Source organism: Rana temporaria, chromosome 6 (assembly GCF_905171775.1).
Source record: "Rana temporaria chromosome 6, aRanTem1.1, whole genome shotgun sequence".
Classification (NCBI taxonomy): Eukaryota; Metazoa; Chordata; class Amphibia; order Anura; family Ranidae; genus Rana; species Rana temporaria.
In genome coordinates this window covers 82,361,046-82,375,996 of record NC_053494.1, presented here as the reverse complement: position 1 = coordinate 82,375,996, position 14,951 = coordinate 82,361,046, and the positions used below count along the sequence as shown (strand labels likewise).

Here is a 14,951-nt window from a genome sequence, read left to right as displayed (position 1 = left end):
ATGTCCCAGATCTTGCATAACGGGGACAAGGTAGCATGGTGATGGAAATATTGCAGGGTGTGGTACAGATGGAGAAAATAATACAATGAGTCTAGTGTTGACCAGACTGGCTTACCTAAAGGAGCATCAGTTGAGATTGGGGGTAACAGTAACCTGGAGTCTGAACTGGTAAAGGGTTAATGATCATTTTTCCATTTTGAATATATTTAGGACGTGGCACACGCACTATGATTATGCATCCACATGCTCACTACATGTGAGGATGCATCAAAACTCTCTTTTTTCTGTCTCATACTTTATTCTGACCATGACTGGGTTTTTAAGACTCGGAAAAGCATACACACGAAAAAAACAGCCCGACGAGAATCACAAGAAAATTGAGACTCCCGATGAGAAAATAGAGAGCAGGTTCTCTTTTTTCCTCGTCGGGATTTCTCAATGAAAAACCATACACACGAATAGGGTTGAGCGAACCCGAACTGTAAAGTTCGGGTTCGGTACGGACTTTGGGCCAAATCCACAGCCCCGCAGCGCAACGTAACTTAAGTGATTTAAGTTACACTGCCGCAAATTTCCTAAGTTAGGTATCGATCCACAACACACTTACCTGGAAATTTGCGGCGGTGTAACTCAAATCCGTCCGGCGCAAGGCGTGCCGAATCTAATGGGGCGAGTCCCATTTAAATTAGGCGCGCTCCCGCGCCGGACGTACTGCGCATGCTCCGTCGGGTAACTTACCCGACGTGCATTGCGCTAACTGACGTCGCTCCGACGTCATTTGCTTAGACGTTAACGTAAATGGCGTCCAGTGCCATTCACGAACGTCTTACGCAAACGACGTAGAGTTTAAAATTTCGACGCGGGAACAACAGCCATACTTAATAGGGCTTAGTCAAATAGGACTCAGCCCTATTTTTACGCGGCGTAACTCGACGTAAACAACGTAGATTTCGCGCGACGGGCCCGTCGGAACGTTCGTGGATCGCCGTAAGTGTTCATTTGCATATTCTAGGCCGGCCGCAATGGCCTCGCCACCTAGCGGCCGGCCTAGAATGGCATCCTTCTGCCTATCTATGGTAAACTGATTCTGTGGATCAGTTCCATAGATAGAAACAGGGATACGACGGCGTATCAGTAGATACGCCGGCGTATCCCTTTTGTGGATTACCCCCTTTGTTTTGTTTTTGTACCCGGACCTGAACCCAGACAATTTGCTGTAAGTTTGGGTTCGGGTCCGGTGTTCGGCAATAATGAATTGTCGGCTCTGGCAATTACAGAGAGGATTCATTCATAAAATAAAAAAAAAATGTGTAGGGGGTCCCCCAAATTAAATTACCAGGCCCTTCAGGTCTGGAATGGATATTAAGGGGAACCCCGCCGTAAAAACAAACAAAAAAAAAGACGTGCGGTTCCCCGCAAATATCCATACCAGGCCCTTCAGGTCTGGTGTGGATTTTAAATGTAACATTTTTTTTAAAAAAAATGCCGTGGAGTCCCCCTAAAAATCCACACCAGACCCTTATCCGAGCACGTTAACCTGGCCGGCCGCAGAAAAGAGGGGGGGACAGAGTGCGGCCCCCCCTCTCCTGAACCGCACCAGGCCACATGCCCTCAACATGGGGAGGATGTCCCCATGTTGATGGGGACAAGGGCCTCATCCCCACAACCCTTGCCCGGTGGTTGTGGGGGTCTGCGGGCGGGGGGCTTATCAGAATCTGGAAGACCCCTTTAACAAAGGGGACCCCCAGATCCTGCCCCCCCCTATGTGAAATGGTAATGGGGTACACTGTACCTCTACCATTTCACCCCCAAAAAAATTCAAAAGTGTTAAAAATGACAGTAGCCGGTTTTTGACAAATCTTTTAATAAAATCTTCTTTTCTTCTTTCTTTCGGGTTTCTTCCTCTGCTTCTTTCTTGGGTCTTCTCGTCCACATCTTGCCCGACGTCTCCTCCTATCTTCTCCGTCCATCCTTCAGCCTTCTCGTCCACATCTTGCTCGGTGTCTTCTCCTGTCTTCTCCGTCCGTCCTTCAGCCTTCTCGTCCACATCTTGCCCGGTGTCTTCTCCTGTCTTCTTCTCCGTCCGCCAGCCTTCTCGTCCACATCTTTTTCTTCCCCGGACGCAGCACTTGAAATTGAATTAGCCGCTCCTGGGACCGCTCCTGGGACCCGCCCCCTCTGACGCCACAAGTAAACTCCTTAGAAAGTCATGTGCGTCAGAGGGGGGCGGGGTCACAGAGCGTCACACGGCGGGGGAATTCAATTTCAAGCGCGCCGTCCGGAAAAGAAGAAGCCGCCGCACTATCCGGACGAGCTTCCAATTGAAGTTCCCGCCGTGTGACGCTCTGTGACCCCGCCCCCCTCTGACGCACATATGCCACACGCGGACTTTCATATGAGTTAACCTGTGGCGTCAGAGGGGGGCGGGTCCCAGGAGTGGGAACACGGCGGGATCTTCAATTTCAAGCGCAGCGCTCAGAAGATCAAGAAGATGTGGACGAGAAGGTCGACGGACAGAGAAGAACATGGGAGAAGACGTCGGGCAAGATGAGATGAGAAGACCCTAGAAAGAAGCAGAGGAAGAAACCCGAATGAAAGAAGAAGAAGGAACCGCGGAAAGAAGATTTTATTAAAGATTTGTCAAAAACCGGCTACTGTCATTTTTTAAACTTTTGTCACTTTTTTGGGGGTGAAATGGTAAAGGTACAATATACCCCATTACCATTTTACATAGGGGGGGCCGGGATCTGGGGGTCCCCTTTGTTAAAGGGGTCTTCCAGATTCTGATAAGCCCCCCGCCCGCAGACCCCCACAACCACCGGGCAAGGGTTGTGGGGATGAGGCCCTTGTCCCCATCAACATGGGGACATCCTCCCCATGTTGAGGGCATGTGGCCTGGTGCGGTTCAGGAGAGGGGGGGCGCACTCTGTCCCCCCCTCTTTTCTGCGGCCGGCCAGGTTAACGTGCTCGGATAAGGGTCTGGTGTGGATTTTTAGGGGGACTCCAGGCCATTTTTTTTTTAAATTTGGGGTGGAGTTCCCCTTAAAATCCACACCAGACCTGAAGGGCCTGGTATGGATATTTGGGGGGACCCCACGCCATTTTTTTTTGTTTTTACGGCGGGGTTCCCCTTAATATCCATTCCAGACCTGAAGGGCCTTGCAATTTAATTTGGGGGGACCCCCATACAATTTTTTTTTTTTTAGTTTTAATGAGCAATGACTGTATTCTTTATAGCCATGAGTACTTTTAAATTACTTTTGTTTTCACTTCAGAAATGACATCTTGTACAGGGACAGTTCTAAGCACGGGAAACATGGGCTTCACAGGCATGTTATACCCCCCCTCCCCCCCTGTATGACATTTAAAGGAATATTTCACTTTTATTATTTCACTTTAACCACTTCCATACCGCGCCTATTCTGGCACTTCTCTCCTCCATGTAAAAATTATATTTATTTCCTGGGAAATTACTCAGGACCCCCAAACATTATATATAATTTTTTAGCAGACACCCTAGGGAATAAAGTGGCGGTCATTTTTTATTTGATTTCCAACGGTATTTGCGCAATAATTTTTCTAACGCCTTTTTTTTTGTGCCGAAAAAAAAAAAACGGTTCATGAATTAAAAAATAACAAAACAGTAAAGTTAGCCCAATTTTTAGGGATAATGTGAAAGATGATGTTACACTGAGTAAATAGATACCAACTTGTCACGCTTTAATATTGCACACACTCATGGAATGGCACCAAACTTCGGGACTGAAAAATCTCCATAGACGATGCTTGATTTTTTTTTTTACAGGTTACCAGTTCAGAGTAACAGAGGAGGTCTAGGGCTAGAATTATTGCTCTCGCTCTAACGCACGCGTCAATACCTCACATGTGTGGTTTGAATGGTGTTTACATATGTGGGCGGGACTTACATGCATATACGCTTCTGAGTGTGAGCTACTAGGGACAGGGACGTTTATTTTTTTATTTTTTTACCTAATATTTTTATTTTTGCACTTTTCTGTCCCTTTTTTTTAATTTTGGATCACTTTTAGTCCTATTACAAGGAATGTAAACATCCCTTGTAATAGGACTAGTGTGTGACAGGTCCTCTTTATGGAGAGAGGCGGGGTCAATAAGGCTGGAAAGCATGGTATTGGAAAAAAAAAGATCTCATGCTTTCAGCTGCAATCATGTTCGTTCAGCACAGTGGTGTAGTGTATAGCACTTTGACCTAGCAGCAAAAGGGTCGCTGGTTCGAATCCCACCCGTGACACCATCTGCCTGGAGTTTGCATGTTCTCCCTGTGCCTGCGTGGGTTTCCTCCCACATTATAAAAACATGCTGTAAATCGGATCCGATATAAATAAGCCCTAATATGCAGTAGTATATTTAGGTTTTGTGCTGCCCTAGGCCTCACTACATTTCTGCACCTCCTAATAGAAAAATGACCCATCCCTTCCTGTCAAGGCCACACCCTGTTTTTGTATGACCCGTCCAGGAATTTTCAGGGGACACACACACTAGTTCTGGGGGGGCACTGGATTCCCTTAATTTGCATAGTTTTTCTCTCACTTCCTGTTTGGCTATGGGGCAGGAAGTGAAGGCAAATCTCCCCAATTGGACACAGATAATACAAAATAAACTGACAGGGCCTATAACCCTCCCTCCCTCCATCCAAAATTAAAGAAAATAAAAAGTGTTGATTATAGTTCTAGTTGAAGTACAAATTTCAGAGAGTTTTATTGAGAGGCCTAAGAAAAATTAACCATGCCAATAGGCCAGGATACAGTGTTGCTAATATGTAGGAATGTGTGTGATAGGGCCACCCACAAACACCACCCAATGTTAAATATTGCAAATAAGTATTATCTGCTAATTTTTTGGGGATGTCTGCACCCCCTGATAGTAACATTTGTGAGGTGTCTTCACCCTTTCTAATTCAAATTCATTCACTTCCTGTCACATAGCCAAACAGGAAGTGAGGGTAAATCCTTACTAATATCTTTCCTTGCTGACACCGAGATCAATCTAAATAGTTGCCCACTATGTAAATTGCACTCTAGCATTTTGCTGTGTACACCCCAAATTATTAGGGATCTTGGACTTTGGGGTCCATTTACTAAAGGCAAATCCACTTTGCACTACAAGTGGACAAGCAAGGAAGAAAACAAAACAACTTTGCTTCTACAGGATTGGATGTTAAAACCATCAGTACTTCCTCTCTGATTTTCAGCGACTACGCTTGTACTGCAGAGTGGCTTTGCCTTTACTAAACCCCAAACTAAATAATCATTTGGGGCAGGGATCCTCAAACTACGGCCCTCCAGCTGTTGTAGAACTATACATCCCATGAGGCCTTGTAATGCACTGACATTCACAGACATGACTAGGCATGATTTGGGGTGTACACAGCAGTGCAATTTGCTTAATGGGGACACTAGTTAGATTGACCTGTGTCCCCAAGAAAAGACACTGGTAGGGTTTTAACCTCACTTCTTGTTCAGCTGTGTGACAGGAAGTGAAGCCAATTTTAAGAAAAGGGACACAAAGCTCAACCCAAAAAAAAAACACAAGCAGGGGTTCTAACACTCACTTGGCTTCCCTCAAACACCCACAATTTGAATAGGATTGCCTTGCGCTAGATTTAAGCACAGTGCTGTAAATCAGCACTTCAAGCCTGTCCGCCAATACCCCCCCAACAGGCCATGTTTGCAGGTTTTCCTTCATCTTGCACATGTGCTTTAAAAGACAGTCTGGACAGCAATTCTTGATAAGAGGAATCCACAAAACATGTCCTGTCGGGGGTACTTGAGAGCTGAGGACCACTGCAGTAAAAAGAAAATACTTACCAGTTTGTCTTTAATTTCCTGGTGAATAAACATGGCAAACATTTCATTACACACCAGGAAAAAAGCTTAGACAAAAATCACACCTAATTTGTTAGATTGGGGGGTATGTGATCGAGAGTCCTAAAAAAGGATACAGCACCTCATCCCAAAATAGATTCAAAGGAGGGGAATTTTTTGGAAGAGTTGGGGGGATTATTGCGGTGCGATGAAGAAAACCAGACAAAGTATGTATGTATATATAAAAATATATAAAAAAGGTTTATTCATTAAATTTTTACAAAATATAGTAATTCAATATACAGATAGTGCATAAATTATTTTGTGGGAGCAAGATCTAGAAATAATTTTTTCGATCAGGTCGACCCTACTAGTTTCGCCTCTTGGCTTCTTCAGGGGAATTAGGACAAGATCGTCTCTCTAGATTACTCTAAAGAGATGAAAAAGAATAAAACAATTTTAACATATGCATACAATATAAGCTCAAAAGAACTTCGATTATATATGTTCAACAAAACATGTCATGTATATAGAGTACAAACAAAAGTTTGGCTGGGATCTCTGGCGGGGCAAGAGAAACCAAAGTTCATAGGAGCAAATGCGCATATATCCACAGCCTGGTAGCAGCCAATGCTGTTCAGCCCATGAGAGGGGGCTGGCAGCAAAATTCCATAGGTAGGAGAAATAAAACCTACCCTAGCTTCATGCACAGCCAGTCAAGGAAAAACCCCCTCAGGGTGGATATTGAAATCCAAGTTCAACTGACAGGACTTAAAAATACAGAAGAAAAAGAATCTATGTTAGAATATGTGTTATTAAATTATGATCTGTTTCAACTAATTAAACAAATCCATAATAGAGTCAATAGGGTTAATATATGTAAAACAGCCATACCTTGAAGCGTAATAAAATCAAGGTGAATACAGGGGAATTAAAGCGGGAGTTCACCCATTTAAAAAAAAAAAAAAAATCTCCCCTTAGCTTCCTGCTCGTTCGGTCTAGGGGAATCGGCTATTTATATTAAAATATAAGCAGTACTTACCCGTTTTCGAGCTGCATCTTCTTCCGTCGCTTCCGGGTATGGGTCTTCGGGAGCGGGCGTTCCTTCTTGAGTGACAGCCTTCCGAGAGGCTTCCGACGGTCGCATCCGTCGCGTCACTCGTAGCCGAAAGAAGCCGAACGTCGGTGCGGCTCTATACTGCGCCTGCGCACCGACGTTCGGCTTCTTTCGGAAAATCGTGACGCGATGGATGCGACCGTCGGAAGCCTCTCGGAAACCTGTCAATCAAGAAGGAACGCCCATTCCCGAAGCCCATACCCGGAAGCGACGGAGAGGATGCGTCTCGTAAACGGGTAAGTACTGCACATATTTTAAAATAAATAGCCGATTCCCCTAGTAATAACGAGCAGGAATCTAAGGGGGAAAAGTGCCCTCTAAGGGTGAACCCCCGCTTTAAGTAAGACAATAACACGGGCACTGAAGAGCCTCAATTCATCTGAGAAAAAAAAAAAAAAAAAAAAAAAGTGTTTGAATAGATTTAATATACTTCATAAAGTTAGTGAGAACATGGGTAACTAAATTATTAAGTGTAAGCAAGGGATCAACTTACATGGAGTATTTAACTAGATGAACAGTCTGAGTGCAAGCAAACATCAGCTGGTGATAGAAAGTCAAAGGATAGTCGTTTGCAGCAAAAATCAAGGACCAGTCAATTGCAGCTGAAAAGTCCACAGATAATCTCCTTTAAAAAGGGTAGAAAATGAATGAAAATAAATAAAAAAGTGAAGGTTTAGCCATAAGTATTCAAACCTTACACAGAGGAGACAATAGTGAGGAGAGTGAATGGTTGCAGGATGGAAACTTACCTATCTTTAAGAGGAATAAAGACATCTGTCAGTACCCTGTTGGTAGCAGACAGATAATGATCATATCATGCTATATATAGCCTGTTGGGGAGGCGGGTGCATCGCGATTGGATCTCAGAGGTCACATGGTCGCTGAGATGCCTACAATTCCCACACTCCTTAGCGCTGAAGCAGCCGTGTCATATGATGACACCGGCCAATCAGCAGAGCCGCACTCTGGAGAAAAAGGAAAAAAGGAAGGAAACGTATGAGTGCAGAGGGGAGGAACACAGAGCACTAAAAGAGAGCGATTGCCAGCCAGCAGCACCAAAACAGTCACACATACACAGAGCGGCGTGGACCATGACCGCAAGCTGACTGATCAAGGCAAACCAAGCAATCAAACATGAAAGCAAAAGCAGTAGATCATATATTGTAGAAGTCAAAATATAATAAAGAATTAAGACAAACAAAAAATCACTAATAAGAAGGGGAGAGAGACCCTGAACAGGGATGTGAATGGGCTGATGTATGGAAAAGGGCTGTAGTGGCTTATTGGGAAGGATGCGCATTACCTCCAGAACTAATTCGGGCTCAAGCTAGTCCCACATATAGGTGAACCCAGAAAGGAAAAATTGCCAAGCCAGAGACCCAAGCCAAAATAAAAAATTATATACAACATATTTACCAATAAAATGAAAAATGTAGGGTTTACACTATATGTACAAACATATGTATTCAGTATATTTCAATACATACAATCAAAAATCGACAACATTATTATTGATTCATAAATTATACATCAATATTCAAAGGAAGTAAATGTGGTTGTTATAATGATATATAGCAATATATAACACATTATTGCCCCCATCATAAATGGGAGCAGGTGGGTTGATTTTAGCCAGTGCCGGAACTTACCCACTAGGTGGAATATGGGGCAAAGAGTTTGGTGGTCAAAGTAGAATACATGTAGGACCTGCTGGAGAGTGGCAATAGAGCAGGATGTAATGAGGAGGGAGGAAATGACCAGACCATAACACCTTTCTTAGATGGAATAACGTAGAGGCCACACCATTTTATTTAATACTAATAGAATTTCTTATAAATATTTCTTTCACAGAAAGGGCTTGAAACTGATATATTCGTTCAACCACGGAAATTTAGTGGCATCTAACTGATGTATCCATTTGGTTTCAAGTTGGAGTAAGGTCTGGTCAATTCCTCCACCTCGAACATGTATAGGAACATGCTCCAGGGCTGAGAAACTTACAGCGTTAAGATCAAAGTCATGTAGGCAACCTACATGTCTATTTAAAGCAGTGGTCATTAGACGCTTATATAGAGGGTTGACATGGTCTCTAATGCGTTTAAAAAACGGTCTCTTGGTCTTGCCAACATAGAAACATCCACATTGGCAAGATGCCAAGTAGACGACGCCCACCGATTGACAGGTGACACGGAACTTTAGTTTGTGAATGCGACCGTTGGGTAAAAGAGTGACGTCATTGGTATATATAAACCGACAAATGTCACAGTTACCACAAGAAAAAGTACCTTTAATAGTAGATGTCTCACATTCCTTTCTGGTGTGGTGACTTTGGACAAGGCGATCCCTCAGTGAGGGAGTCCGTTTAAATGTGATTTCAGGATATGGTTTTATATATTTTGATATCGTATTGTCGGCTAGAAGTAGGGGCCAAAATTTATTTTTCCTTGTTAAATGTTTTTATTGAAAAGATTTGCACAATATACATAAAGGTACAATAAGTCCCGATCAAAAGAAGACAGAATATAGCCTTATCCATATTAACATAAGCTAGAAATCACATATAGACTCGACCATAGTGACGGAAACTCCAAGTCCACCCTCCCCCCGAGCCCCTAGAGGGAACACACTGTCCCGGGAGTGGGGAACCGAGAATCCTCCAAAATGAACATATAGCCTAAATAGTCCACCATAACTAAGGATGGGCCTTTTATATTATGTATAGCCTTGGACTAAAACAAGCTCGAGGAGGACCTGAGGGTCAACCAAACATATGGGTCATAAGAGATTGTTATGACCAATAAAACAACAACAAACCAAACAAAATAAAAACTTTCAAAGACCTTAACAAAGCTTCACAAACCCTTATTGCAAAAAAAAAAAAAAAAAACAAATAAAAGTCAAAACCGAGTGCAAATAAGAGATCAGAACGAAGTGGACCCTCTCGGGCCTGAACTATAACGTTAATCACATTGTAGATACTAGTACAGTGAAGAAAAGAAAAGAAATGGAAAAAGATAGGGGGAAACTGAACAGAGAGAAGAAGACAGAAGATCAAGAAGTAAGAGGATAACGGAGTTACACGGAGAGCCTAGCAAGTCATATATTTCAAGGGCTTACGAATGGAATCAGAGGAGGACTCCGACATACGTTGCCCAAGGTTCCCAGATAAGCTTAAATTTATCAGCGGAATCAAGGATCATGTTGGAAATCCTCTCGTTGGACATCATCCACGAGATTTTTCTCTTGGCCATTAAAATAGAGACCGACGGGGATTTCCAAGCCTTGGTAATAGTCATCTTTGCCCCTAGTAAAATAAAAAATATCAGCGCCTGTGAGCTTTTGGGAATTTTGGGGATAGGGCTGTTGAGTAAGGCAATTACAGGATCACAAGCAACCCCTATTCCCGTGACTTTTCTAATAAGGTGGAAAACTTTGTGCCAGAAGGAACGAATCCTGGGGCACTCCCACAATATATGAAGGAATGAGCCAGAAAGTCCACAACCCCTAAAACACAGAGGGGAGGATTGCGGGTAAAATTTGGCAATTCGGGTGGGAACTAAATACCAACGGGTCATGACCTTGAGGCACGTTTCGGTAAGTGATACATTCAAAATGCCCCTAAAGGAGCGAGCCAAATTGGAGTGCCATCTTTCCAGTGACCAATCCAGATCAAGGTCACGCTCCCAATTCTTCATGTAAAGCGCTTTCTCCAGAGGTTCTGCCAAAGCTGAGTAAATTAAAGATATACCCCCCTTTGTGTCCATGGCTGAGGAACACCACTGCTCATAAGGGGTCACAGAAGGTTGTTCCGTGCAGGTCTTCTTAATTTGGTGTAAAAAGTGGGAAATTTGAAAAAAGCGAAATTTCTCAGAAGGGGGCATTTTTAGTCTAGAGGAGCAATAATTTAATGTGAGGGGTCCGTTCGAGTTAAAAAAGTGGCCAATTCTGTATAAACCTTTGTCCAGCCACCATTTGAAGGCTGTAATATCTAAACCGGGTGGGAATCGAGGATTATGGAAGATATGTGCAAGAGGGTGCCAATGAGACACCACTGAAGTTAGTTTATGCAATGAGTCACAAAGAGACATAGAGTGGGATAGTGTAGGAGCTAGAATCGGAGGTCGGTTCCTAGGGTGGGTCCATAAAAGGAAATCTAGGGTGAATCCCGGGGTCGCTGCTCTTTCCATGGAGACCCAGTCTGGCTTGGGACCTTTAAGGTAAATTATGGAAAACTGGCTAAGTTGGGCAGCACGATAGTACCACCATAAATTCGGTAGACCAAGGCCCCCTTTCAGCCTGGGCCTAAAAAGCACGGATTTAGAAAGGCGATTCCCTTTTTTCTCCCAAATAAATTTAGTTATAGCAGATTGGAGAGAATCAATATATGATTTAGTAACCGGGATAGGGAGGGAGCGGAAAAGATATAAAATCTTGGGTAGGAGGGTCATCTTAACTGCATTTACACGACCTAGCCAAGAAAGATTATATAAAGACCATTGACGTAGATCTTCCATTAACTTTTTAACCATGGGTGGGTAATTATGTTTGTGGAGAAATTCAGTCTGTGAAGTGAGGTTAATACCCAAATAAGGGATAGATGTAGAGTTCCAGGAGAATGGGAAGTTACTTTTCAAGCTATCTACTTGTGATTGCGGGAGGGATACATTGAGTGCTACCGATTTAGACATATTAACTCTTAGACCTGATATGCTGCCAAAATCATTAAGGAGGTGGATTACGTTAGGGGTCGAGGTAAATGGGGCTGTAAGAAAAAGGAGTACGTCGTCAGCGAACAAGGCACATTTATGTGTTGTTTGTCCGCATTGAACCCCCTGTATATCCGGGTGATTTCTGATCGCGATGGCCAAAGTTTCTATGGCCACCGCGAAAAGAAGGGGGGAGAGGGGGCAACCCTGTCTCGTTCCCTTTCTGATGGGGAATTTCGCCGAAAAATAACCCTGAAATCTAACCTGTGCTATCGGTTGGGAATACAGTGCTTCCAAAATTTTTATAAAGTCAGGCCCAAAACCCCATTGACGGAGCAACTCAAAAAGGTAAGGCCATTCTACCGTATCAAATGCCTTTTGCAAATCAATAGACAGCAGGTAGCCTTCTTGGGGGGACCCTCCATCCCAGCCCGACCTCATAAGGGAAATAACGTCCACTGCTCTCCGTATCTGGTCCGGTCCCTGTCTTCCCGGGATGAAACCCACCTGATCCTTATTAATATAAGATCCAATAAAGGAGGCCAGTCTATTGGCCAAGGCTTTAGTCATTATCTTCATGTCGTTGTTTATCAACGAGATTGGCCTATAATTGCTCACTTCACTAGGGTCCTTCCCCGGTTTGGGAATGACTGAAATAAACGCTAGGTTTGCTGAGGGATCCAATAATGGTTCTTTACGCATGGAATTGAAGAACCGAACCAGATAGGGAACCAGAATCTCGGAGAAAGTCTTGTAGTAATGGTTTGAAAAACCGTCAGGTCCTGGGGCCGAGTCAGTCTTAAGATCTTTAATAACATTGTGAATCTCTGCTATTTGAAATGGTGAATCAAGGATGGAGCGATGGGAGTCTGAAAGTCTAGGGAGCGGGACATTCTTCAAGAAAGTGTCAAGGTCCGCTTGGGAGTGTCGTTCATCGGAGGAATATAAAATTGAATAAAAAGATTGAAAGGCCTTGAGAATCTTTTCTGGGTTTTGGGTCAAGTGGCCATTTGAAGCCTTAATCTTGGGAATCGCATACGACCTCAATTTAGGCGAGAGTTTGGCTGCTAACTGTGGCCCGAACTTATTAACCCGCATATAGAATTTACTGTTCCGCCATAACAAATGTTTATTCGCTGAGGATGTGAGAGCTAAATTAAGCGCCAGTCTGGCCGAATCAAGCTTGGCAAGGGAAGACCGAGAGGGGTTTCGCTTGTGGGACTTGCTTAGAATTTCAAAATCTTTTTCAAGTGTCAGTATGTCTATCTTATGTTCCCGTTTCAATTTTGACGAAAGCTGTATGATCTTACCCCGGATTACCGCTTTATGAGCCCCCCATAAGGAACTGGGAGAAGTCTCATTATTGTCATTGTTTTCAAAATATTCTCTAATCTCCTTCTCCAACATGGTACAATGGACCGAGTTGGAGAGAAGAGATGCGTTAAGGCGCCATGGACGAAACCCGGGAGAAGAAATCGAATTAGCCAATTTAACGACCACCAAAGAATGGTCCGACCAAGGAACCTCAAAAATGGATGCGGAAGACACATCGTGAACCTCAGAGGCATGTAAAAAAATATGATCAATTCTCGCGTAAGTTTTATGCGGAGCCGAGTAATGCGTGTAATCTTTTACCGTAGGGTTAAATTCCCTCCATGTGTCTACAAGACCCAATGAATGCAGAAGACGGGCAATTTGAAGGCTATGTTTGGGAGGTCTTTTAAGGTGTGGGATCCCAGCTGCAGATTTGTTAAGGATATTGTCAAAGGTGACATTAGAATCACCACCCAAAATCACCCTTCCTTCAAAATGCGGCGCCAAAATGGTAAACAACCTAGAGAAAAAGTGATTTTGCCCAGTGTTGGGAGCATAATAAGAGATTATGGTGTGGACCTTACCTTCTATCGAACCCTTAACAAGAATGTAACGTCCGTCCTTGTCAGTGACAGTCATAGAATGTACGAAGTGGGTCTTTTTCGAGAAAAGGATAGCTACTCCTCTTTTTTTAGATTCAGCATTCGCCAGGAAAAAAGTAGGGTATCCATGGTGCAGAAAAGGGGGATTATACGTGATGGGGAAATGGGTTTCCTGAAGTAGGACAACGTCCAGGCCCCTAGATTGGTAACTCTGAAACGCCTTACGTCGTTTTAGTGGGGAGTTTAGACCTTGTGTATTGTGTGAGGCTACCTTAAGCGCAGCCAGTCTGGGAGGTGTATCAGCCATGGACCAAAAAGGGTGAGGACGTGCACACTGGAGAAAGGCTTACCGTAACCCGCGAAAGTCCAGGCCCATACGATGAGGAGTCAGGTGGAAGACGTATGTTAGATCCCATTAAAGCAGAGGCTCTCCGTGTAACCTTCCGAGGATATAAAGGGAAACAAAAAGAAAAATATGAGAAACAATAAGCAGACATTAGAGTAAGGGAAAAAGGAAAAAGAGAAGAGAGAGAAGAAAAGACCTAGATAAAAATGCCTAGGAGAAAAATTTTAGACAGGACTGGCTGACCAAGTCCTGAATTTGGGTCCAAATCAAAGGTGGACCCTATAAGGTGACAACCCCAATAGGGGTCGTATGCCTGCAGTAACAAGAAGAGCAAACTCTAACCTGTCACCGCAGAGGGAGTGGCGTGCTAGACCGCCCCAGCCTAAAGGCCAATATAAAAGCATTGAAACTCAGGCTGGGAGGTGCCCAGGCCATAGGCCTAGATAAAAACATCAAAAAATAAATTTAAAAGTAAAAAATATATCATCAAAAATATAGCGTCAATGAAGAAGGTTAAAGCAAGAACAATATCAGTATGGCAGACAGACAAATATTAGCTTATAGGACAAAACATGAATTTGTAACCCCCATAAGGAGAACAGGAGCCAAAAAAAAATAAATAAACTTAGTGAGAAGACTATGCCTGCAAAATGAAAATACTAATGTCAACTTAAGTAGCACGAAGTCGTTGGGTATAGGAAGCAGCACTATACCGGCAGGAAACACAGCACCCTAGTAAGGGAGAGTTAGGCATAAAGAAAGTATATCCAGAAAAAACAGTCATCTTGAAGGACGAGAATCTCTGGATCTCTTTGTTTGCTGTTTATTCCACAACGGGGAGATGGGACTGCCAGTGGGGGGCCTTTTAGATGAACCGGAACGGAAGGAAGCTTCCTGAGGGGGCAGTTCTTGGTTGATGAATCCGAGACGTAGTAATAGTTGTTCACCATCTCTGAAGCTTGAGAAGCTATAGGATTTGTCCTTATAATCAAACTGGAGACGAAATGGAAAGGACCACCTGTA

At 43.5% G+C, this 14,951-nt stretch overlaps 2 long non-coding RNA genes across 2 annotated transcripts; both read right to left on the bottom strand.

Annotated features, from left to right (window-relative positions):
• Nucleotides 1-6,171: 6,171 nt before the first annotated feature.
• LOC120943582 lies at nt 6,172-6,778 on the bottom strand. The gene is made up of 3 exons (XR_005750307.1): nt 6,738-6,778; nt 6,539-6,613; nt 6,172-6,273 (listed from the first exon to the last, which is right to left on the bottom strand). It is a non-coding gene; the product is annotated as an uncharacterized LOC120943582 (long non-coding RNA).
• Nucleotides 6,779-7,302: 524 nt separating this feature from the next.
• On the bottom strand, nt 7,303-8,581 carry LOC120943583. The gene is made up of 3 exons (XR_005750308.1): nt 7,710-8,581; nt 7,454-7,585; nt 7,303-7,339 (listed from the first exon to the last, which is right to left on the bottom strand). It is a non-coding gene; the product is annotated as an uncharacterized LOC120943583 (long non-coding RNA).
• Nucleotides 8,582-14,951: the final 6,370 nt, after the last annotated feature.